The 24,992-nt window shown below is 50.1% G+C and overlaps 1 protein-coding gene across 2 annotated transcripts in view; it reads right to left on the reverse strand.

Annotated features, from left to right (window-relative positions):
* The window catches only part of PLS3 (plastin 3), an 81,635-nt gene extending 57,056 nt beyond the window's left edge, over window positions 1-24,579 (reverse strand). Inside the window, exon 1 of one of the 2 annotated variants that reach the window (XM_075941179.1) lies at window positions 24,430-24,579. The gene's annotated coding sequence lies outside the window, so the exon portion shown is untranslated. The remainder of the gene's footprint in view (window positions 1-24,429) is intronic. The other variant, XM_075941183.1, reaches the window with a different exon arrangement.
* Window positions 24,580-24,992: the final 413 nt, after the last annotated feature.

Genomic DNA, 24,992 nt, shown 5'->3' on the forward strand with positions numbered 1-24,992 from the left:
TGGGCCCGGCTGGGGGCTGTAGAAAGAAGGATTCTTGGGGGGACTGCCTGCTGCTCTGGACAGAGAGCAGGAGGGACCTGAGTGCCAGGGAAGCAGGAGGCTTCCTGGAGGTAGAGCAGGGCTGGGGAAGGCAGGCAGGGCTGGAGAGGCTCTGGCCAGGCAAGCGCCCAGGCTGCAGGGCCTGAAGCAAGCGCCAAGACTACTAGGGCTGTGGCGAGGCAGCCCTGGTAGACAGGGGCAGCAGGCCCACACCCCTTGGCCAGTGCTGAGTGGCCATGCCAGGCTGCAGTTTGCCCGAGGCAGGGGCTAGATGGAGACTGGCCGTGGGTCACTGAGGCAAGGGGGGTCCAGGTGCACGGGGTGTTCCCTGTTCCCTGGGAGAAGCACTGGGGCCCCTGGGGAGGGGAGGACCCTGCAGTGTGCAGTAAACAACCCCCCCCAGGAGGGGGTTCAGACACTGGAGTGGGCGCTGCAGGAGGGCTGTGTCCGGACGTGGACGCCGGGGTCCAAAAGGAACCCAGAGAGACACCCGCTTGAGGGAGGGGCCAGTGACACAAGCTAATTCCCAGAGCAACCAGATGGAGGCGCCATGCTGGTGAGTCTGCCCCGAGTCACTGTCCTTCGGGTTTCCCCGTACCAGGAGACGGTCTGCCACTCGAACGGCCGCAGCTCAAATCCAGGTACCAGGCCCTGGGGCTTGTACGTCACATTGCACAAATCCCCTTCTCAACGAAGGCAATGAAATACCAGCAGGGACTTGAAAGCGTATCCCTCACCTGAAGTCAGACTTCACGGACTGCGCCTCACACCTTTGTTCTGCTCACTCCTTTAACCAGAGCTCAGGCACTGAACGGTTTGGTTAATAAGCGACTGCAGAAGTGCTCTGTCAAGTTACCAAGCAGAGCCCACATTGCTGGAACAGCCCTGGCAGGGTTGCTAGTCAGGGAACAGCGTGTAACTCTCAGGGTGACTCATGAGCGCAGCAGGAATGGCAGAGGGATCTGACAATCTCTCTCTCTCCGGATTGCCAGGAGAGCTCTCTCCGAAGATACGGTTAGAGCAGAAATGCCCAGGCAGGTACCGCACACGGCGGGAAATGATGCTTCACCTGCCCATCAAGAAGTAGGGCCTTGACCACACCGGTTGGGGGAAGCATTCTTCTAGAGCAGTGGTCCCCAACGCAGTGCCCGCAGGCGCCAGAGCGCCCACTGGGGCGTTTATGTGCGCCCACCGAGTGACCAGAGCCGGCCCACGCCATTCTTGTACCCCAGACCCGCGGCACGTGCCCCACTGTTCTAGAGTGCCCACTTGTAAAACTGTACAACTTCTAACATAACCCCATCCGCCCCCACGCCTCCGCGCTGGATGTACACCGCCACTACGACAAGGGCAGACGTGGAACGCTCCGTGTCTGTGTGTTATGAACCCTCCTGTTTTATATGGCTAGCCACCAGCCACGTCGCTCTGGTAAGCGCCTGTACCGAGCCTACTGGTTCAGCTGGAGACAAACGGGTCAAGGATAAATCAGGGACCAGAACCAATAGCACTCATGCCTCAGACACCTCGGAGCCATTTCCAACTATTGAGTTCAAGACCAGTTCTTCCAGTTTCTACTAAAACTAGTTCTCTCAGGTTTAACCCCTGTTGGAAAACACACTCTGGCAAAGGCCTTCTGGCGTGGTTAGCTCCAGGCGGTTTGGTAGCCCACTCTGGATGCTTTCTAAATGCTTCCTGTGAATCAGACCGTCCCGGTTCACAAATCCAAAGCAAGGTCCTTCCCTGCCAGACTGAGTCTCCCAGGCAGCATAGCTCGCCTCACTTTGCTAGGTGGTGAACTGTTATACGCCCCCAGGCCCAGGAAGAACTGCAATCAGGCTACTGCATTTGGCTTCATCAGCCCTAACCCCACCGGACAGATCCTGAAGAGTTACGTCACCAATTACCACTAAGACATTTGCATTAGAAGTCAGGTAATCCGTCGTCATGGAACAGAGAAGCTGGGCTGCTCACTGCCTCTGTGCCATGCGGTTTGCCCTCCAGGACACCGGAGGAGCATTTCCTGGGTAGTGTGCAGCTGACCGTGTGTGGGCTCCGCTGCTCTGCCATGACATCTCCAGGAAATTTTGTATTTGAATATTAACTCTCCAGCTCCCCTTCCCCACACAGTCCCGGGACCTGCATGGACTAAAAACCAATGCCACCGTGCCCTGGACAGTCGGGTTGTCACACGCCCAAGGACTCCCGCGGCAAGGAGAAAGGAACATTTTGGGAATGCTTTCTGCCAGAGACTCAGCTCCCCCACAGGTGTAGGCCTGCCTCAGTTGGGTACCAGTGTCGGCGAATCTGAAGACCAGGCCAGAGCAGTAACAGCGCACAAGGGAGGATTCTATCAATCATTTCCTGATCCAACACCGCTGAGGGTTTCTGGGGGCTCTCAGGAAAATAAGTGAACATAACTCAGAAGTCTTCTTTTTTTTCCTTTGTCTGAGCCTGCAAACCTCTCGGGCGGCATCTCCACAGCTTCCCCTGAATCTGAGGTGTTTAATCGCACTGCACTTTCCTTTTCTGCTCTCTAGAGCATGCACTTCCCTGAAGTCATCTTTTTATAGCGTGGACTATCCATGCTATTTGAAAATCCATCTTATTATTTTAATCTCCTTAGAATATTTCTCCAGCGCGAGGAACATGCTATTTATTAGCTCACGCCGCCACTCGCCTCCTCCCCAATCTTCCTAACATACTCTGATGCCGAAAGAGGTCTGGTTTTTACAGGGTTATCTCTACCTCCAAGTCTCCACTAGCATTTTTTGGCACAAATAATTTACCTAGCTGTAATTATTAGTGACAAACCCTAGGTGAGTTTTGGGTTGATTTCAGCACACTACACTGAGGGAAGAGCTACATGGAACTTGTTCCGTTAGGATCACACAGTAAGTTAGCTCTCTCAGTACTACAAACACATTTCTTTTTGTCGTGTAGGCAAAGACTTAGTTGCAATCAAACCAGAGCCCCCTCTTAGAAGATTTGCTACTCGGTAAGTTTCATATTTCATGAAGATTTCCTCATTGCTTAACTACGACATACATAGAATCACAGAATACTAGGACTGGAAGGGACCTCGAGAGGTCATCGAGTCCAGTCCCCTGCCCTCATGGCAGGACCAAATACTGTCTAGACCATCCCTGATAGACATTTATCTAACCTGCTCTTAAATATCTCCAGAGATGGGGATTCCACAACCTCCCTGGGCAATTTATTCCAGTGTTTGGCCACCCTGACAGTTAGGAACTTTTTCCTAATGTCCAGCCTAAACCTCCCTTGCTGCAGTTTAAGCCCATTGCTTCTTGTTCTATCCCCAGAGGCCAAGATGAACAAGTTTTCTCCCTCCTCCTTATGACACCCTTTTAGATACCTGAAAACGGCTCTCATGTCCCCCCTCGAGCTTCTCTTTTCTAAACTAAACAAACCCAATTCCTTCAGCCTTCCCTCATAGGTCATGTTCTCTAGACCTTTCATCATTCTCGTTGCTCTTCTCTGGACCCGCTCCAGTTTCTCCACATCTTTCCTGAAATGTGGTGCCCAGAACTGGACACAATACTCTAACTGAGGCCTAACCAGCGCAGAGTAGAACGGAAGAATGACTTCTCGTGTCTTGCTCACAACACACCTGTTAATGCTTCATTACGTTTCATCATTACTAAACTAGCTTTCTAGCTAAGAAATTAAGAACACAACCCTATTTTGACTGGAAGAACACAACTCTGCTTTGCATTCCTTGTGCATTTTACCATCTAGGGGTGTGTCTAGACTACATGCCTCCGTCGACGGAGGCATGTAGATTAGACAGATCGGCAGAGGGAAATGAAACCGCGATTAAAATAATCGCAGCTTCATTTAAATTTAAATGGCTGCCCTGCTCTGCTGATCAGCTGTTTGTCGGCAGATCGGGGCAGTCTGGATGCGCCGCGTTGACAAAGAAGCCTTTCTTGATCGGCACAGGTATGCCTCGTGAAACCAGGTTTACCTGTGCCAATCAAGAAAGGCTTCTTTGTCGGCGCGTCGCGTCCAGACTGCCCCGATCTGCCGACAAACAGCTGATCGGCAGAGCGGGGCAGCCATTTAAATTTAAATGAAGCTGCGATTATTTTAATCGCGGCTTCATTTCCCTCTGCCTATCTGTCTAGTCTACATGCCTCCGTCGACAGAGGCATGTAGTCTAGACACACCCTAACAGTATTCTGACAATGTACCAAAAGCATCCAATCTTGATCAAGGCCAACATTAATGCCTATGCATTCTATACAGACAATGTTGCACAGCAAGGGATAATGTACATAGCACACAGCACGGTACTACTCACCTACCCTCTGCTGAACTTCTGCCTGCTCGCCTTACCCAAGACTGAGCCTTTACCATGGAGCCAATGCAGCGACAGGTGGGAAGATGTGGAAGAGACTTCTGGATACACCAAAATCTCCGGCTGTTCAGATGTGACAGAGCTCATATTTATCTAACCATTGAGGCCTTGCCTCCCACAGCCTGCTGGCAATCCTTCTGCTCCCTTTCTCCTTCCGATCCTCCCCAGTGCAGGGCCTTGCACAACCCCAGGAGAGAGACACCACCACCCAGGCCACCTTAGGTCTTTAGAGAAAGGACGGAGACAAACCCGCTTCACGTCATTCTGCTCCTCGCTTTCAGCGGCAGACACAACTTAATACCATCTCGGCCAGAGGGTTAGGGTTATGGTTAGAGCCACCAGCTCCCAAAGCTTCCCAGCCGGCAACGCACATTTTGAACGTACCACTCCCCAGCTTGCAGATGTACTGCACTTCCTTGCGCGCTTGATTTAATTACAGTGGCCAGTGCCCTAGAGAAATTCTGGCCTCCGAACTGAATGGACAAGGGTGGGAAAGGCAACGGTGGGAACAGAATCGTGCTGGGACCTTCCACTCATTCTCCCCAGGAAAGGGGCTGTCACGACCCTCAGCAAACAGGGCAGAGAGACTGAAAGCAGAAACCTGAGCTAGAAATTCAGTCGCAAGAGCTTGAATGACACGAGACACACGCCCAGGGGTCCAGATCTCCCGCTCTAATCCGCATTTATGCAAATCAGGGCCCAGGAATTTGCCTTCCCTGAGGCAGCACAGTGAAGGTTATATCTATACTGTGGTCACTTTACCATGGTCTCCTCTTCCTACCTACTTTGTGTATTGCCCCTACCCACGGAGTCCTGTCACAACCCAGAGCGTAAGATACTAAGTAGGAGCAGGGAATGTCTTTGTACTGTGTGTCAGAGGACTTAGCTCAGCGTGCCTTGCTCCCCACTCATACCCATGGGCACAACTTCAGTGCTAATCATCACGTTACAGGGCAAAACCCGAGCAACGTTCTTTAATTTACTATTTACGGCAAAACGCTTTGTGCAGGATGCATGGAAACAGGGGCTGAAAGGCCACACTGTTGCCGTTAGCTCAACTCCTAGAGCCACCACAAACAGTTGGAGATGAGCACACTGTTCTGCGCTTGGCTTCAAAGCAACATTTGACTGCGTTTTCTACAGTAGTTGGTACTCCGCAGGCCAGCTCCACACAGCTGCGTTACTTATAGCCGAAGACAAACACTGCTTTCACCCAAGAAAAACAGTGACAGATTGGAGTCTCCGCGCCTGCCCGCCCGACTCCTGTTCAAGATTCCAGAGAGTGCTCCAAAATAGAACATTTAAAAGCCTGTCTCCAGAAGAGTCAGTCAGCGTCCTGGAATCTCAAAGCCACAACCCTCTTTAAAACCCAAACTCATACATCCCACTTGATGAGTCTGTTTTGCAGACTCGTGACAGCCCATTCGCAGGGGAGAGAGTGGGAGATCTTCTGAAGGCAAAGTAAAGGGGGACCCAGTATTTATAGTCTTGCACAAACTTTCTTCACCAAACAATACCAGTCTGAGCAGTGCAGTCATAAGGTACAAATTCCAGTTACGGGGAATGAATCTTAATCCAAATTTCCATTCAATTTTGTTAGTGCCGTTTTGGACACAGTTAGCTCTGTTGCTCATCCGGAAACTTGACCTGCCTCGAGTCAGTACTCAGTTCTCACAGGGGCACTCAAGTCAGGCACTGCAGCCTTGGCAAACGGGTGGGAATTACTTAAAACCAACAAATGGCCCTGCAGCACCTTAGAGACTAGCCAAAAATGTAGACGGTGTCATGAGCTTTGGTGGGCACAGCCCTTCTTCAACTGGAGCAAGGGGGCCAGAAGGACAAATAAATAGCAAAAAAAAGAGGGGATGGGGGGAAAGAGAAGGATTTTGTTTTGTCAATTAGCATGCCCATGCCAAAGGAGGCTAACAGAGTGGGTTGTAAGTGCCCACTACTTAGCTACTGATGTCATTAGGGTGTTGAATGTAGCAGCCTATTACCTCCAGCAGAACTGCACATTAGGGAAGCCAGGTTTTCACCATCACAATAAGCAACAAGCAGGGCAAATAGGTTAAAAATTGCTTATGCTCATATTTAGGGGCTGTCTCAGCTGCTACTCTCCTCTCTGCAGGAAGACGATCTGTCCTACGTAGTCTCTCCCCCTGTGATGTAGGGTAGCAGCAGCTGCCTTGGCAGGTTATAGCTACAGGCAGTCCCCGGGTTACGTACAAGATAGGGACTGTAGGTTTGTTCTTAAGTTGAATCTGTATGTAAGTCGGAACTGGCGTCCAGATTCAGCTGCTGCTGAAACTGATCAGTTTCAACAGCGGCTGAATCTGGATGCCAGTTCTGACTTACATACAGATTCAACTTAAGAACCCCAGGCGTCCCCAAGTCAGCTGCTGCTGAAACTGATCAGCGGCTGATTCCAGGAAGCCCGGGGCATGGGCTTCCTGTAGTCAGCCACTGGTCAGTTTCAGCAGCAGCTGACTTGGGGACGCCTGGGGCAGAGCAGCTGGGGTGCTGCTGGGTTGGTCCAGTAGCGCCGCCACTCCTCGGCGCTACTGGACCAACCCAGCAGCACCCAAGCTGCTCTGCCCCAGGCGTCCCCAAGTCAGCTGCTGCTGAAACTGACCAGCAGTGGCTGAATCAGGACGCCTGGGGCAGAGCAGCTGGGGTGCTGCCGGGTTGGTCCAGTAGCACCCAGAGCGGCGCTACAGGACCAACCGGCATCGCCCCAGCTGCTGTACCACAGGCGTCCGGAGCAAAGCCATGGAGCACGGGGGCAGCGGGACAGCCCAGACGCGCCGTGGCTGTCCTGCTGCCCTCGGGCTCCGCGGCTTTGCTCTGCTTTGCTCCCCATCTCCCTGGTCTGCAGACCAGGGGGACGGGGAGCAAAGCGGCGGAACACGTGGGCAGTGGACAGCCCAGACGCGTCTGGGCTGTCCGCTGCCCGCGTGCTCCGCCGCTTTGCTTCCTCTCCCTGGTCTGCTGGAGACCAGGGAGACAGCCCCGTTCGTAACTCGGGGACTGCCTGTACTTCTAAAGGCAGCATCCACAAGACAACAAGGGGAAGCTGAAGGCAGGCACCCTATTTAATAGCACACCACCGACCTGCCACTGCTCTCATTTAAGCAGGTTACCTTTCTTCCTCTGCATGGGGGGTATGTCCAAAGTCTGACGGGCTAATACTAAATCACACCAGCACACTAACTACTGACTGACACGTCCAATCTGTTTGCACTCTCTTAACTTTTCCTGAGGAATTAATCAGTCCTCAAGAGACAGTCTCCACTGCCCACGTCAGGTCTAAAAGTACAGAAACACAAGTTCCAGTTTAGTCCGTTTTAAGAAGTTAGCGGGGATATTACAATTCTTGTTGCCATTGTGAAATAAAACACACACACAATCTGCTTTGTTGCAATGGCTACAGGTGTTGCAATTTGTTTTAGTTACAAGCGCTGATGCAGCTGAATAGTTGCAACATGTCAGTGTTACATTTGAATGAACTATGCAAGTTATGCCCCTTATCACTCGGTATTTTCACCACCCTGAGACAGAGCATAACTTTGCCTTTTCTCCAAGTCACTGTGGTGTCAGGTTACAGGACTGAGTTGAAAAAAGGGTAGGACCTAGCTGGGCTGTCTCTTCAAGGTTTTGTCTACACTTCTAAAACGGAAGGTGTGGCAGGGCGTTGAAGTGAAAAGTCTGACCGCGGTGGCAAAGAGCTCTCCGGGCGCTTTATATAAACCGCCTCCACAAGGGGAGTGGCGAACGGTGCTGGGACTCCATTCATGCTGGTGTTTTACAGCGCTGTGACCTGCTGTGTTTGGGGCAAGGCGGCTCACCCCGCTCAGCCAGATAGTTGTAGCGCAGCAGAGTGGCCCAGGCTTCTTCTGAAAGCAGAGAATCAATGCTGGAACGCCAGCTAATATTTCCTCAACTGAATTACCTTGCAAACCAACAGAAGCAGGTAAACACTCAGGGCAAGTCTACGCTACAAAAATGAAGCGAACCTAAGTTTTGTTGACCTGCAACCATCACGATAATTTAAGCGGTTTTAAAGCTCCACATTACACTCCGAGGGCGGAGGTGTTTGTCCCCATCAGGAACACTTATGACAATTTAATTGCCAGTGTGGGGCATTATGGGACAGTTTCTGAAAGACAGCTACACTCAATGTAAGCAATGCAGTGTCTACACCGACTGTCCATCTAACTACATCAACCGACGCCCCAAGACTCTCTCACAGAGGTGGAGTTATTAAGCCGCTGTACAGAGCAGGTTAGATCCATGAAAGCTACATTTTAGCATAGCTACTGACAGAGTTAAGTGGACGTGAACAAACTTTGTAGTGTAGACCAGACCTTAAGCATTAACAGCCTCACTGACCATAAACATTGCCGTTTCTGCTGACTTAGGGTATGTCTACACTACCCCCCTAGTTCGAACTGGGGGGGGGGTAAATGTAGTCATACGGAGTTGCAAATGAAGCCCGGGATTTGAATTTCCCGGGCTTCATTTGCATAAAGCCGGCTGGCGCCATTTTTAAATGCCGGCTAGTTCGGACCCCATGCCGCGCGGTTACACGTGACACAGACTAGCTAGTTCGGATTAGGTTTCCTATCCGAACTAGCTGTACGTCTCGTGGAACGCGGCACGAGGTCTGAACTAGCCGGCATTTAAAAATGGCACCGGCCGGTTTTATGCAAATGAAGCCCAGGAAATTCAAATCCCGGGCTTCATTTGCAACTCCGTATGACTACATTAACCCCCCCCCTCCCAGTTCGAACTAGGGGGGTAGTGTAGACATACCCTTAGTGATGAACAGGAAAAACTTTAAAAAAACCATGAATAGTCTAGTAGCACCTTAGAGACTAACAGAACATGTCAATGGGATCATGAGCTTGTGTGGGCACAGCCCACTTCTTCAGATGACTGGAGTTTTGAGTTTAGGATGTGCAGACCCAAAATAAATAGGGGAGAAGGGAAAGGGGAGAAAGAAAAAAAGAGGGGAGTGGGAAACAAGGAATCTATAAAGTGCTACCAGACCATTTGTTGTTTTTTTAGTCCATCTACTCACTGTCTCTTTTCTTCTCTCTCTCCCCACGCACCCCCCTTATTTATTCTTGGATCTGAACTTCTAACACTCCAGTCGTCTGAAGAAGTGAGTTTTGCCCATGAAAGCTCACGATCCCATCTCCATGTTTCGTTCGTCTTTAAGGCGCTGCTAGACTATTCGTTGTTGTTTAAGTTTTTCCTGTTACAGACTCACTCGGCTCCCCCGCTGAAGCTTAATAATGAACTGTTCCTCTGAGCCTTTCACAGGGAAAGGGCTTCCCACAATTCCTAGCCATCTAGATCCCTCTACCAAGGCGTGAGCACATCCCTCACAACGCCTCACTTACTGAAAAGAACAGTTCTTATCCAAGTTGAGATGAGGTGTGGCTGTCTCGAGCCGGGCCAAGAATATGCTACTCTGCTCTACCCTGCAAGGCTGACATCTGCGGACCTTTCGCTCTAGGCTGTCACTTCTATTTAGGGAGTATGAGCTAGATTTTTTTATACTAAACAAATCCAATAGCTATGAAAAGTGAACGGAAGGGAAAGGCAGATCTGCACTGTGAGTTATAGTTCAAAGAGACGGACCCTGTGTTTAGCTCAGGATTAGAAAGTACTTTTTCTGTTTTGGATACTGTACTTTATTTGGATGTTGCCTTAAACTTGTGCTTTTCAAGGCACAGGATACACAAGTGTATTTTCTATGGACAAGCACTATATTTAAGTTACAATTGCACACAAAAGCTTCAGTTGAGCGTGGTTATTTATATTCATAGATTTTAGAGCCAGAGCCAGAAGAAACCATTAGGGCACCAAGTCTGACCTCTGGTATAAGACAGGCCATTACATCTCACCCACTTACCCCCGCATTAACCAATAACTGGCATGACTAGTGCACAGATTCTAGAAAGACATCCAGTCGGATTTGAAGATGTGAGAATTTCCTTGGCCTTTCTATCCCCTTCTCCAATTGCCCATGTGAAGTGGTCTAGAACACCGTTTCTCAGCCTTTTTTGATCAAGTACCCCCTTTTTCCAAAACAAAACAAAAAGAAGAGTACCCCCAGTACCAACAAGTTTTCAGACTCACAATTTTTTTTTCTACCATTGCAACACATTTGTTTAAACAACTTAATCGTAGCTGGGCAGGCGATGAAATTTTGGGGTGTAAAAAGTACAAAAATAATAAAGCGCTGCAACACTTAAAACAAAAACTTCGTTTTCTCCACTTATCAGTTGCATTGAAGTACCCACCCAGACTTCTCTCGAGTACCCCTGAGGGTACTGGCACCACTGGTTGAGAAACACTGGACAAGAAGAGCAGGCAAATTGCTTTTGACAGTACCTTAATTCATTCCCCTACTAACCACCCCGGACTGAGGGCCACCCACTCCCCTTGCCCCTTGCCCCAGATTAAGCATCTCCAGAAGCCAGTCTTTATGGCAGTGGGCACCAAGCAGCGGATCAGGATCTACTGGTAGATCCTGGAGCTTCTGACAAGTGATCCTGATTTGGGAGGAAGGCTATCAACTGTGAGACCTTCGTTGTCCCCCCTCCACACACACACACACACACACACACACACACACACACACACACACACACACACACACACACACACACACACACACACACACACACACACACACACACACACAGCCGTACTGCTCCTGCCCTCTACCTTGTGGCTGTCCCCCATCCCCTGGGAGCTCCCTGCTTGCTGTGTAGGTTGGGGGAGGCAGAGGAGGGAGGTCCTGATGTTAGGGTGCCCTCCTCGCCCACCCCTGTATTCCATCTCCACAGAGAAGGGGCCACACTAGGGCTAAGGATGGAGGGAGCTTGCAGGCAGCTGCTCCTGTGTCTGAACTTGCTCCGCATACTGAAAAGGGCAACGTAAATTTCACACTCTCCTCCTCCCCCTGCACACATTTGCGGTGGCGGGGGCGGTACTTTCGACTTGCGTTACTTTAGGTCTCCGACTGGTCTGTGCATTTCATAATTATTCTCATAGTCCATTTTAATATCGAATCGGTTTGGTTTCTGCTGGTGCACATCTGCACTTCACCTCGATACTGCTGCACGTAACTGAATTCATTCCCATTTTTTCCATCCTCTCGCTGGGAGTCTCCTGGAATCCGGCTTGATCTCCTGCCGAATGCGGAAATTGGCTGCTAACCGCCCGGCAGCGCAATGGAGCTAAGGACAAATGGCGCCTGTAGATGGGGAAGGGGAGCAGCACTCAGAGCCACCTGCCCTCCCCCTCAGGAGTCGCTGCGGGACTTGCTGGCCACTCTCGGGAGTGGTACAGGGTTAGGGTGAACCTGCCTTAGCCCCACTGCCAGCAGTAAGCAGTGCCCAGCTGGAGCTCCCATTCTAAACCCTTGAACCCTCCCCTGCACCCCAACCCCCTAAACCAGACTCAGCTTGCAGCCCCTCCCACACTCTAAACCCCTCAGCCCAAGACCAGACCACACATCCTTCTGCCCCCCCCCCCCCCACACACACACACACACACAACTCCCTACCCCAGCGTGGTAAAAGTGAGTGAGGACAGAGGAGGAGGGATGGATTGAGTAGGGTGGGGCAGGACGCGGTGCACGTATGGTTGGGTTTTTAAGGAAATCCTGGATTGCACCTGAATTCAAAAAGGGATCTTGTACTTAAAAGAGTTGGAGACCCCGTCTTTACCTGGCCCGGGCTGGGTTCCTCGGTTGCTCAGATGAGGTCAGTGCATTCTGCCATTAGAAAAGGAAGCAAACGGCAGTGTCGTGCGCTAAGAGACGCTGCACTTCTGAACCTCCTCCCTGGTGCCGTTGTGTGTCCCACTGAGTCTTGTCACTGCACTCGGCGACCTGGCTACTCTAGAAACCCAACTATTTAGAGAAAGAACCGATCGAGTTCGTCATTCCCCTGTGCACGCTCTGCTTAGCTCAAGAGCACAGAGCAGAAACGAGAACGCCGGGGCTAGAGGCAAGACTGAGAAACCTTTACTACTGATTTAGTTGGGGGCCACTTAGGACAGAAAAAGCTTTACTAAGTCAGCCCCTGAAGTCGCAGTAGATGGTTCATGCTGACAATACACACACATCCCAGCCTAAACAAAATACAGGACTATGTAGCACTTTAAAGACTAACAAGATGGTTTATTAGATGATGAGCTTTCGTGAGCCAGACCCACTTCCTCAGATCAGATAGTGGAAGAAAATAGTCACAGCCATATATATCAAAGGATACAATTTAAAAAAAAATGAACACATATGAAAAGGACAAATCACATTTCAGAACAGAAGGGGGATGCGGGGGGGGGGGGAAAGGAAGGTGAATGCCAGTGAGTTAATGATATTAGAGGTGGGGAAGGGTAGATGTCTGTGAGCTAATAGTATTAGAGGTGATAATTGGGGAAGCTATCTTTGTAATGGGTAAGATAGCTGGGGTCTTTGTTCAGCCCCCTGCGGAGAGTGTCGAATTTTAGCATGAATGCCAGTTCAGAGGATTCCCTTTCAAGTGCAGATTTGAATGTCTTCTGAAGTAGGATGCAGGTTAGCAGGTCATTGAGACTGTGTCCTTTCTGGTTGAAATGACAAGCAACTGTTTTTTCTTTGTGATCCTGCCTAATGTCTGTTTTGTGGGCACTGATTCTTTGGCTAAGTGTCCGAGACGTTTGTCCAATGTACATAGCAGACGGACACTTTCGGCACATGATAGCATAGATTATATTTCTGGAGGCGCAGGAATATGTATTCTTGATCTTATAACTCACTTGGTTAGGCCCAATAATGGTGTCAGCAGAGGGACATCCCAGCCTAATACGTCCTCAGCAGAATCTTACGCTGGAGTCCTGGAAGCCATTTTTCACCTGATCCCTTAACTCCCAGCAGTTCAGTCTGGCGAGAGAGGCATTGGGCTGATAAGCTATATGTGAACTGGCAGAGGTTTTTGTTGTGAAAGATAAGCTCCTTGAGGAAGCTGTCATTCTCTGATCATTGTATTGTCTGTCCTATCAGCAGCCTAATCTACTCTCTTGCTCAACCCTTCTTAGAGGTTCCACCCTGCATTTAGCTGTGACTTGGAGCACCTTGCCAGCTGGGTACGCTTGTCTCGCTCACCAGCAGAAGTTGGTCCAATAAACGATATCCCCTCCCCCACCTTGTCTACTCCTTAGCTAAGAACCAACAGCCTGGGTGTAACCAGCAAAATGATAAATCTCAAACTGGGAATCTCATCTCTCTGCCTGCACCAATGGGTTTTTTTTTTTTTAAATAGGTGCTTCAAAATACCAGCTCATCTCTGCTGTAGGGTTAGCTGGTCAAGGCCCTGACATACAAGCCCCTGTTTTCTCCGGGATAGTATCACAGAAAATAAACCTCCCGCAGGCACCCCGCTGACAAGCTGGAGGGGACCCACATGAGCACTTCGGAAAGGGGCGACTATTTGTGCCCCAAAGCCTGCTGAGGAGCCAAGGAAAGGACGACGCAAGGGGCCAAGCCAGAAGGCTCATTTGGTTCGTGAAGATTAAACACAAGAGCAACGCTCCACAGCGCTGAACTTCCCACGCTGCCCTCCCCATACACCACCCAGTGTAGCACCACGCTGCGTTGGCCCTCACTTTGGTAAACCCTTGTACGTCTCCCACGTCGCTGCTTCCCACGCATCAGCTACAGACCAGTACATAGCTAGTGTGTAACTGGGGGGGGGAGGGCCTGGCCTTCGGAAGGCAGAGCTACCAGCAGCACCGTACTGCAGTGTGGATGGCACGGTATGGTATTGCCACCCTTACCTCTGCGTTGCTGCCTGAGAGCTGGGCCTTCAGCCAGCAGCCACCACTCCCTGGCCCCCCAGCTCTGGAGGCAGCGATGCAGGAGTAGGGATGGCTTGGTATGGCAGTGCCACTCTTGGCACTGCTTTCATCCTCTAGCCGCCCAGCTCTGAAGGCCGTGCAGAAGCAGTAAGGGTGTCAATACCAAAGCCCTCTAAAATAATCTTGTGACAACTCCCCCTCCCCCAAACACCCTTTTGGGCCAGGACCTCCGCCTGTGCGACACATGGGTCTCCCCTGTGAAATCTGTACAGTGCAGGGCACAGAGCACACAGGGGACCACATTTCACAGTGGGAGACCAGATCTGCAGCATGTTCCTCATGACGGTGAATTTGGCAGGGCCCTGTGGCAGACGGCTGGCTAAGCCAGAGCTCTGCCGCTGTAGCCTGGCTAAAGAGGCTGAGAGGAAACAGCTGAGCAAGCCCAGGCCTGAAGGGCTACTAGAAACAGCTGTGGGCCTCACTGGGCGAGGGCTAGCTAAGGCAGAGGAAGGAAGCCAGGAGGGGGCAAGGAGGAGCAAGGAGCCAGGCTGTGCATGTGCTCCCAGGCAGACAGAGGGGCTGGCTGACTTGACTGTGAACTTTGTAAACAGGAGGTGGTGGGAACGGACAGTAAAGGCTCAGGTGACTGCACCAGGCGGCTCTGGCTGCTTTCTGGACCAGGTGTTGTCCCAGACCAAGGGGCTGAGCAGGGACTCCACCACAGGCCCTGATCAGAAGGTAAAACTGAAACAGCCGCTCCCAAGCCATACGCTGTTGCTACAGTCCCTAATAAATTCCCTTTACATGGTCCAAGGTGCTGGCTTGGAATTCAGTAGCACTGAGACACCAAATCCCTACGCCAGACAGTACCACGCCGGCGCAATCCCGGGGGAGGGGGCATACACAGCCTGTGCGCTTTAGAACTCACTCAAGAGAGCCACTTCTCCGCAAGGCACGTTGCCAGCTCCGGCGCTAGACACCCCAGCAGACTCCATCCCGGTCCCACTCAGCCCCCTTTCCCCTTCTGCAGGGATCCCAGACCCGCCCCCTCCCCTCTTAACCGCACAGTACACCAGCTGGTGCTGCCAGGAGTCTGCGTGTTAGGTCACGCCACCGCTGGCCAAACTTTGACCCAACCATCTCCTGGCTGGACAGAGGGGTGGCCAAGTCAGATGGTGGTGGCGTTGCAATCCCGAAGCCTTAGGGACACACCAGGCTGTTCCAGCAGCTGCTAGAAAGGTATCATGGGGAACCACGGTCTACAGCATATGGAAATGTGACAAAAAGTTTCCAAAGCTATTGGGGGTAACAGAATTCCCCTTGAGCCTAAGCCTAGCTGACAAGCCACACATACAGCAGGACTAACGCTGTCTGCTGTCAGAGTAGCCACGTGGCTTAGGATGACATGCTGTGGCCACTGAACCTAAGCAAGACCCACAGACTGTGAGCTCAAGCTCCGTGCATGGCAGGTTTCCGAGAACGCATGCCAGGCACATTAGCTCTTCTCTGCCTGCCTTCTGCCGGGGCTTCTTTTGGCAGCTTTGCCCTGGTTTAAGGGGAAAATGTTCTATCCTGCTCTAAAACCCACTGGCAGGCTCAGATTTGACTTTGGAAACGCTGCCAAGGAAATTAGCTTTAATGAAGTACAGGGAATCAGAGAGACTCTAGTAATAGGGCAGGCACACTCAGGCCTCAGGGCTTCAAGGAGCCAAATTAGCGGCCAGCGTTACCCAAAAGAGCCACCATCATGTGAATTCATTGTCGTCTTTACTACAGTGCTACAGATTAACACTGAAACCGTGTGGCAGGAGAAACACGTACATTATTCTCACAGCAAAAGGACTGAGTAAGGAATATTATTTTACCAGTTACAATTAGTTAACATAGTAAAAGAATCTTTATTTGTTAATAATGAAAAGCACACAGCGTTTTAATAGCATGTGCTGCAAAGAGCCACAGGAGATGCATTAAAGAGCCACTAGATTAAAGGCCAGAAAACATGAGCTATGAGGGAAGACTGAAAGAATAGGGTTTGTGTAGTGTGGAAAAGAGAAGACGGAGAGAGGACACGATGGCTGTTTTTAAGTATCGAAAAGGGTGTCACAAGGAGGAGGGAGAAAACTTGTTCATCTTGGCCTCTGAGGATAGGACAAGAAGCAATGGGCTTAAACTGCAGCAAGGGAGGTTGAGGTTGGAAAAACTTCCCGTCGGGGTGGTTAAGGAATCTCCGCCACTTGAGATATTCAAGAGCAGGTCAGTCAGACACCTGTCAGGGATGGTCGAGATTCGCTACTGCTCTAGTGAACTAGCCACATGCAACCGGACAAATAGCTACACGTGGCCAGTGTGTTGGACACCACGGATCTAGGTGGTGCCTGGCCCTGCACTCGATGACCTCTCGAGGTCCCTTCCAGGTCTATGACGGTGACTCAGTCAGGAGCCTCAGCCAGAGTGTCCCTCTGTTACGGCAAGGTCAGCACGAATCTTGCCCCCCTCCCTTTTTCCTGAGAGACGGGACCGAGCATGAGCAAAGGCCGGCGAGAGAGGGAGGAGGAAGGTCGGCAGGAGGCAGGCTCAGGCTGTCTGCAGCCACTGGCCCTTCGGACGGTGCTCCCAAGGAGCCCGCACACCGCTAGACAGTGACCTGCTAGCGCCATGGTGCAGCCAGACGCGAGGCGCCTGAAACTCTGATCTGGTGAGAACGCTGAAGAACTCTCTTCCCAGGAACACCGTTTCCCATGAGCCCTCAACTATTAAGGGACCTCTCCGAGGGGCTGCCTTGGTTTCTGGGAGCTCAGCTATGCTGACAGCAGCATCTCTGTGGGGGGAGCTGGGCACGCGCTGCAGTGAGCCACTCAGAGGGGAAGGGAAACGTAGCCTTCTGTGCCTTCCCCATCACCCAGCAACCCTAGGGCGGAGGGCTGGGGTCGCCCCACCTCCTCTGAGGAGGAGAAGGCCCCCAGGCCCCCCACCAGAACCCTGCCTGGATACACAATTGCACCTGCAAGAATGGTCCCTGGAGACAGATACCTGAGGATCGAACGCGGACGGGCAGGGTCTGCTCCCCAGCTGCCTCCTGCACTAGGCTCACCTTCCCCGAGGCTGCTGTTTCTAGAGCAAGGGAGGGCAGGGCCATGCTGAGCACTGTGAGGAGGCTAGAAAAGGGTCAGAGCTGTCCAGTGCAGGGTATCGGGGGTTTCTCCCCATACCTATGACCACTCCTCCATTTGTTGCTGCTTCCACACCCATAGGCGCCAACTTCCCTTCTAGCTGGGGGTACTCCATTTCCCTGGCCCAGGCCCTGCTCCCCCTCCACTCCCTCCTAAGCCCCACCATCTTCCCTCCCCCACACATCCCTTCCTCCAGTCCCCTGCAGCCACCCCTTCCCTATCTCCTCCCCCAAATGTGCCCAGACCCCACTCCTCCCCTCATTCCCAGAGCGGGGAGGAAAGAGGACCCGCATGCATTGGAGGGATAGGAAATAAGGAGATATTGCAGGGGCAGTAGAGGGGCTAAAAGGCATCCAGCGTCTCCTGTGCCAATCAATCATTGCCCAAGAGTCAGAGGAAAAGAGACAGGCTGTGCGTTAGATGCATGCTGAGAAATTATTTCATCCAAACAGACAAGTTCATGGCTCAAAAACTTTATCAGCTCAAAGTTACAGTTGCTTAATGGTGATTCTCTGGAAAGACACAAGTTCAGCTACACTCAAATCTCTGAAAACCCTAAAGCAAAAAAGGTGAGATTCACACCACCCCTGCATCATAACCTTAACTCTGCCCTTTTTGAGCAATGCCCCAAAGATAGGCTGGCACTCTGCCCCTCCAGATGCTACAGAACTCTGAGGACAGAGCACACAAGCATTATAGGACTACAAAGGCAAAGACAAGGTAAGGCAGAGCAAACAGGCTTTATTTACACCCCGCCCAGCTACATTCAAAACTCTACACAAATCACTGCCCCCATTCCCCAGCTTGCAAAGTGTTGATACTCCTTCGCCCTTGCTTTGAGGGTTTTTCTGTGACAGCACATTGCCTTCACTTCCCCCCCCCACACACACACACAGACACACTAAGTCCTGAGACCACTGTTACGTGTGTGATTGACTCCTGACAAGTCCCACAACAAAACAACCTTGTGTACTCCAGACAGAACTCAGTACTGAAGTGAGGCATATTTGAACCATCAAGATATGAGCAGTGCTCTTCCCCCCAAAACTTCTCACCCCCCCTCGCATCTCGTTTCACACCCAGATCTCTTCCCACTTGCTCAAGCTAATCCTTTCACCATTCGATACAGCTACACAACAATGAATGCAGCTGAAGTACAGGCAAAGAAATGGTGGCATTCAAACCAGTGGCACACAAACGTCTGTATCTACTTATGGCAAAGCCCTTATTGAAATATTCCCAAAGGCTACTACCAGCTCCCGGAGCAGAGGTAAGGTAACACCGCAGGGTGTTATTTCTTATTTTTTCAGACATCTGCATGTGACTGAGCCGTGTCTCCTGGAAAAGCACAAGACATCCCGGCGAGGCAATCCACCTCTGCATTCAACTTCCTGGGCTGTTATTTCAAGCGGTTTGACATCGTGCTCTTTGGCCCAGCTAACCAAACTGACAGGTGTGCATGCAGGCACCCTTCCCCCATATATTGACAGAAGCACTTGTACACAAAATTCATCTGAGTCAGTCATAGCAAATGCAAATACAGTCAGATTGCTTATACAGTAACCTAGCTCCTCACAGGTCAGTGAGACCAGATGCATCAGGATACCGACAATATATGCCTGTCTAAATATCTGGGGTGGGAATGTGGGAGAGATGTCCTGCATTCATTAAACAAAGACCAAAAGCACAAAGAGAAGTGAGTAGTCCAGTCATCTGAAGAAGTGGGTTTTGCCCACCAAAGCTCATATACCATCCACATGCTGTATAAAGTGCTACCAGACTATTTGTTGTTTTTTAAAGAGAAGTGAGAAACTCATGAGCTGCCCCAACATAAGATAGCTTCCCTTACTCTTCAGTTTCAAGTAGGCTGTATCACTAGATTACTTGAATAAAATACATTCAAAAACAGCTTTTTTTTCCTGGATTAAAAGACTTACTACCGCTACAGTGCTTAATTCCAGTGTGGACTAAAACTGCCTTTCACACATGGATCCAGAGCTGAATGTTTCTGGAGAACGGTTGGTTTTGCTTTTATAGACCAATTAAACTTTTTCAAATGACTCTTATGAATGCAGCTATCATAAGGTTACACAGAACACGGCTTGCTATATAGTAACTACTGTGTAAGTTAGTCACATGAGTAGTAACACATACTTCACTTAGCAGCTGTTTCCAACATTTGTTAGGGGGAAGAGAGCTTCTTTGTTACAAAATTGAAAAAGCTGAACCTATCAGGTAGCCCTGGTTATCAGTCATATAACTGGCATTGATCATAAGCATGCCTCACTGATGAATTCTTTGATTTTTATTACTGAAGTCATAAGGCGCCTTAATGTACATTACAGCTAAGTTTGGATTTAAACCAAGATACAAGGCCCTAATTTAAAACACTTTGTTTTGTCACATTTCCATTACTTGACTACAATAGACTGATAAAATTAAATTCCAGACAAAGTAAACCAGACTTTATAAGGAAGTCCTAATTCCAAGGATACAGTCAATCGTATAATAGTAGGGCCCACCCAATCAAATTCACAGCCAGGAAAAATATATCATGGATCATGAAATATGGTTTTCCGTGAAATTTGGTCTTCTGTGAGTTTTTATCCTAGAGTATATAGATTTCACCAGGCAGACCAGTGATTCCTAAATAAAGGCCCTGGCCCAAATGGGAGATGCAGGGAGGGCACATAATTATTTGGAGGAGGTGGGGGAGGGCCACAGTATTGCTATCCTCACGTCTGTATTCCCTTCAGAGCTGGCCCGCAGCAGTAGCACAAAAGTAAGGGTAGCAATACCATCCCATGCCACCTTTTCTCCTGTGCTGCTGCCTTCAGCCCTGGGTGGCTACTGTCACAAGGACCAACTCTACAGGCAGAAGAAGAGAAATAACGGTAGCAGTACCCCAATCCCTCACACACAGTAACTTTGCAACCCTCTCCCCATCTCCCTTCTGGGCCAGGATCTCTACAATTATAATACCGTGAATGTTCAGATCTACATTGCTGAAATCATGAAATTTACAATTTTTAAAATCCTCTGATCATGAAACTGACAAAAATGAACCATAAATTTGGTAGGCCCCTATGCATTCGCATAGGGACTTAGAATATAATTCCTTTTTGCTTTCTCAAGACATTCTCTGACCATAATGCTAGAGACACTTTAATCGCTGGGATCGGGCAGTATTTCATGATCACTGATACCTGTTAATTTCACAGCTTGCATAGCCAGTTTAAACCTATTTCAATTCCTTAACCAGCATTCTGCTTTGGGGTGCAGTGCAAACTGCAACTGTTGTTTTAGAGAGTTGTCAGGGCTCTATGAAATCCAATCCATCACATCTGACCAGCACAGTCATTTCCTTCGCCACTGGCAGTTCACATGAAAGCTGTCTTGGGAAACAGTTCTCTCTCCAACAAGAGTCAGAGACGTTTCTCTGTAGAGTATTTTAAAAAGAAAAATCAATAACATTGTGCTTGGAGTGTTAAGAGTCACAAAAGCTCACTCACATCAACAAATCAGTGATCATCTCAAATCAGGAAGAGTTTTGACCATAGTGAATACTTCATTTTCTTTTTTGATTAGCTACACTACTATACTAGCGAAAAATCTGGATATGTATTTATTTGGCCTTTGCTGAAAATATAACCTGCACATTTCCTTAGCTCAGTAACTGAGAATCATGTAGCATTAAGTGCAAATCTCAGTTGGCAGTAAAGGTAAAACATTGTCCTTGACTTTAAAAGATTTGCTTGGCATTTTAACAGATTTACTGAACGAACACGAAAATCATGCTCAGAGGGTCATACTATATTAAGATTCCAGTAACTAAGATGATCAACCTCTGGAACTCCTTGCTAGGGATGTGGTGAAGTTCCAGTCAACCTGTGGAACTCCTCATCAGAGGATGTGGTGAAGGCTAGCATTTTAAGAGTGTTAAAAAAAAGAGCCAGATAGAATCTTGGAGGTTAGGTCCATCAATGGCTATTAGCCAGGATGGGTAGGAATGGTGTCCCAAAGCCTCTGTTTATCTGGAAATGGGCGACAGGGGAGGGATCACGTGAGGATTACCTGTTGTGTTCCCTCCCTCTGGGGTATCTGGCATTGGCCACTGTCAGCAGACAGGACACTGGGCCAGAGGGACCTTTGGTCTGACCCAGTGTGGCCATTTTTATGTTCTTATCAGATATTTGAGAGAGACAATTTGTACTTGTAATAAAATACAGGACAATGTAGCACTTTAAAGACTAACAAGATGGTTTATTAGATGATGAGCTTCCGTGGGCCAGACCCACTTCCTCAGATCAAGTGGGTCTGACCCACGAAAGCTCATCATCTAATAAACCATCTTGTTAGTCTTTAAAGTGCTACATAGTCCTGTATTTTGCTTCAGCTACCCCAGACTAACACAGCTACATTTCTAGTACTTGTAATAGTCATTTATTCTTTTTTCCCTTAAAGAAAAAATATAGGCTTCTTTCCCCTGTTAAGATCCACATATATCGGGGAGAAAAGTCACTAAGGTGCTGATCCTGCAAACACTTGAGTGCCTATCCTACTTTATTGGCACCAGTAATCATTCTAAAATTAGGTTCCTCAATACAGCTGTATGCAATTGTGTTACCATTTGCTGGGACCTCTGGCAACTGCTAGGAACAATAATTCCATTCAATTAATCCTTTAGGGATTAGTAGAAAAGGAGGATAGTAAGGAGGCAACAGAAATTGAACCATCTTTAACATTTAAAACTCTTGTTACTCCTGTAAGGCAAATTAGTTATTTCTTTAGAGCACAAGTCACCGAGAAAGTGACTATGTGGTCCTATCTAGCCGGTAAGCTCAGCAAGTAAAACCAATTACCAGGGTGGCAGTCACCTCTACAAACAATTTCTGAAGTGAAACTGGGAACACAAATTAGCTAAGAAAACCTCAAGGGAAGGGAGTTCCTCTGGATTTTTGTGTGAAATCCAAGGATACCATCACTTAGCTATTTGATGCTGTCATCAACCCTAATGCTCCACCCCATTCTGAAACCAAGGGCAGTAAAGCAAGTTAAAGCTAAAGCAGAACGAGTTCATTTCTAGAAACTTTGTTCTATTTATCCAGTGTTATGTCCCTGTTCATAAAAAGGAGAACATGGTCAGATTAGTTTTGATAAAAGAACAAAGAGAACCTAATTGAGTACAGTCATCCAAGGCTAAATATAGAGCAGTAAATTAAATAATCACTGCTGTGATCTTTTAATCTTAGACAAAGAATAAGTGATCCATCTTCCACCAAAGGAGAACTCCTTCAAAAGAGGTTAGTTACAACCAAGCAACATCCTCAAATTGTTTAAACAAGCATGGTTGGGAAGACTAGCACATTGTGATAAGAGCAGTGCCGTAAAACTCCTTCTAGCAAGTCATTCAGCCCAATATAGCATGACTGGAAGCATTCCAGTCGATCTGGACTCTGGGATCTACCATATATACACAACCGTACACTAACACTAGGGATGAATAAACAGTTGCAGAACATTACACTTAAAATGATCATGCTTCTATCCATTAGCAGCCAAGAAATATTGCCCTGGACTGCCAGGCTACCAACAAGCCCCCTTTGAACAAGGCCTCTCATCTTAAATATTGATAATTTCTGTACATTAAGGTCTGCCATGTTAATATATACATGTTGATCTCAGCAGCCATCTCCTAGCCACATCCACATTCCAGCTGTCTTCTATAAAATTAATGAACGTAATGCTGTCTGTATGAAGGTTCTCTTTTTGGATCACCTCTGCCTAGACTCAGGAGTGTTACTGTGTGAATGCATCTGAACTCTCAAAGAAAAGTGTTACATCTGAGATATCTATTATATTTTCTAGTCCATCTGCAGAAGAGACCAAAAACAGGAAGCATGGCTTTGGTTGTGCACATACATTCCACTGGGATTCTGTAACATGTAATAATAGTCTCAAAGGTTGTAATTCAGTGGCATATTCTCAGAGCTATATCAAAAGCTCTTTAGGAAAAAAAATCAGATCAGTGAGGTCCTGATATAAGGTAAGGAAAGTACCATAAAGCTGACACCTCGCTAGATGAGGGAATGGTTAATATTAAACCAAGGCTGGGGGGTTGTTTATTTTCTTTCGGTTTTTTGGCACATTTACACAAAGGTCTCAATACGGATCCTCCGGGCCGGTCTTTCAGTAACCCCCCACCAGCATCTCCGCCCCAGGGCAAGATTTCAATTCCAGTTAAAACATGGAGTGGATCAAGCGCCAGTGAGGCGTTCACTGCTACAGCTAACTAACTAACTACGGGCTCGCAACTTCTTCACAGGAGGAAAAGTGTAACGCGGCACCTCCTGGAAAACGCTATGCCGTTCCAGCGCACCCGCGGATGCTCCGCGCAGTGAATTGTGCCCGTGGGCATCCCGCGGATGGAAAGCGGATACCGGCGGATACAAAGCGGCTGCTGGGGAAGGCGGATACAAAGTTAGTCTCTAACTTTAAAAACAAGGAGCAATCCCGTGACACTTTAGATAGAGAGTCACAAAGAGTCTCTCTCTCTCTCTCTCTCTCTCTCTCTCATCTGTATCTAGCATCACAGCTCTGGGGGCGAGCCCCACTCCGCCAGGAGCGCCTTGAGAGTCATTGCTGGGTCCCTCCCAGGCGACACGCCTTGCCCACCCAAATGAGAGGCGACTCCCGAGCCCAGGCGCCCCGCCCAAGCACTCGGCTGCCCCGCAGCGCCCTGCGCGGCTACCCCCAGCCGCGCGCACGGCCGCGGAGACCCGCGGATGTGCCGCGGAGACGCGCGGGCTTCCAGGGCTCCGCGGCGTTGACCCCGGAGAAACTGGACAGCCCCCCCCAAGCAACCCTGCAGGGGTGGGTCAGCCTGGGGGGGGCGCGCTAGTTACGCGGGGAGGGGGTGGATTCCGCTCCCGGCCGGCAGGGCGCGCCCCGGCCCCTCGCTCCTCCGCCCGCGCGCCCGCCACTCACCCGCTCGCTCCGGCTCCTCGCGCTCCGGCCGCCCCAGCCAGCGCCAGGCACCTCTCCGCGGACCGGCGGGCAGCGCCGCGGGGATTGGCCCGCCCGCCTGCGCGTCAGGCCCGCCGCGGGCCGCCCATTGGGCGCCGGGCGCGTCACTCCGGGGGGAGGGAGCAGAGCCCGCTGGGGGCCCTCCTGGCCGGGCGGGGCGGACCCACGCGCGGGCCGCCGGACCCACGCCGCGTCTCTCCCCTCCCCCCCCCGCGGGGCGCGTGGAATCCCCCTGCCCGCGGGGCGCGGCGCGGGAGTGGCTGCCGCCGGCTTCCCAACCCACGCGGGACCGGCCTCGCGCGGGGAGCTCCGGGGCGCGTCTCCTCTGCCTTCTCCCTGCGGGCTGCGCTTGGTCCCCGCCTCCGCCAGCTCAGCTCCTGGGCGCCCTGGCGCTGTAAAACGGGGTGCGGGGAGCAGAGCCCACGCGTGCACTGAAAGCGGAGGAGCTGTGGAAAGGGCTCGAGAAGCCGCGCCCCGTCGAACCCGGAATAACGGGGGTGGGGGCAAGTCCACGCTGAAGTCCT

Source organism: Pelodiscus sinensis, chromosome 13 (assembly GCF_049634645.1).
Source record: "Pelodiscus sinensis isolate JC-2024 chromosome 13, ASM4963464v1, whole genome shotgun sequence".
Taxonomy (NCBI): domain Eukaryota; kingdom Metazoa; phylum Chordata; order Testudines; family Trionychidae; genus Pelodiscus; species Pelodiscus sinensis.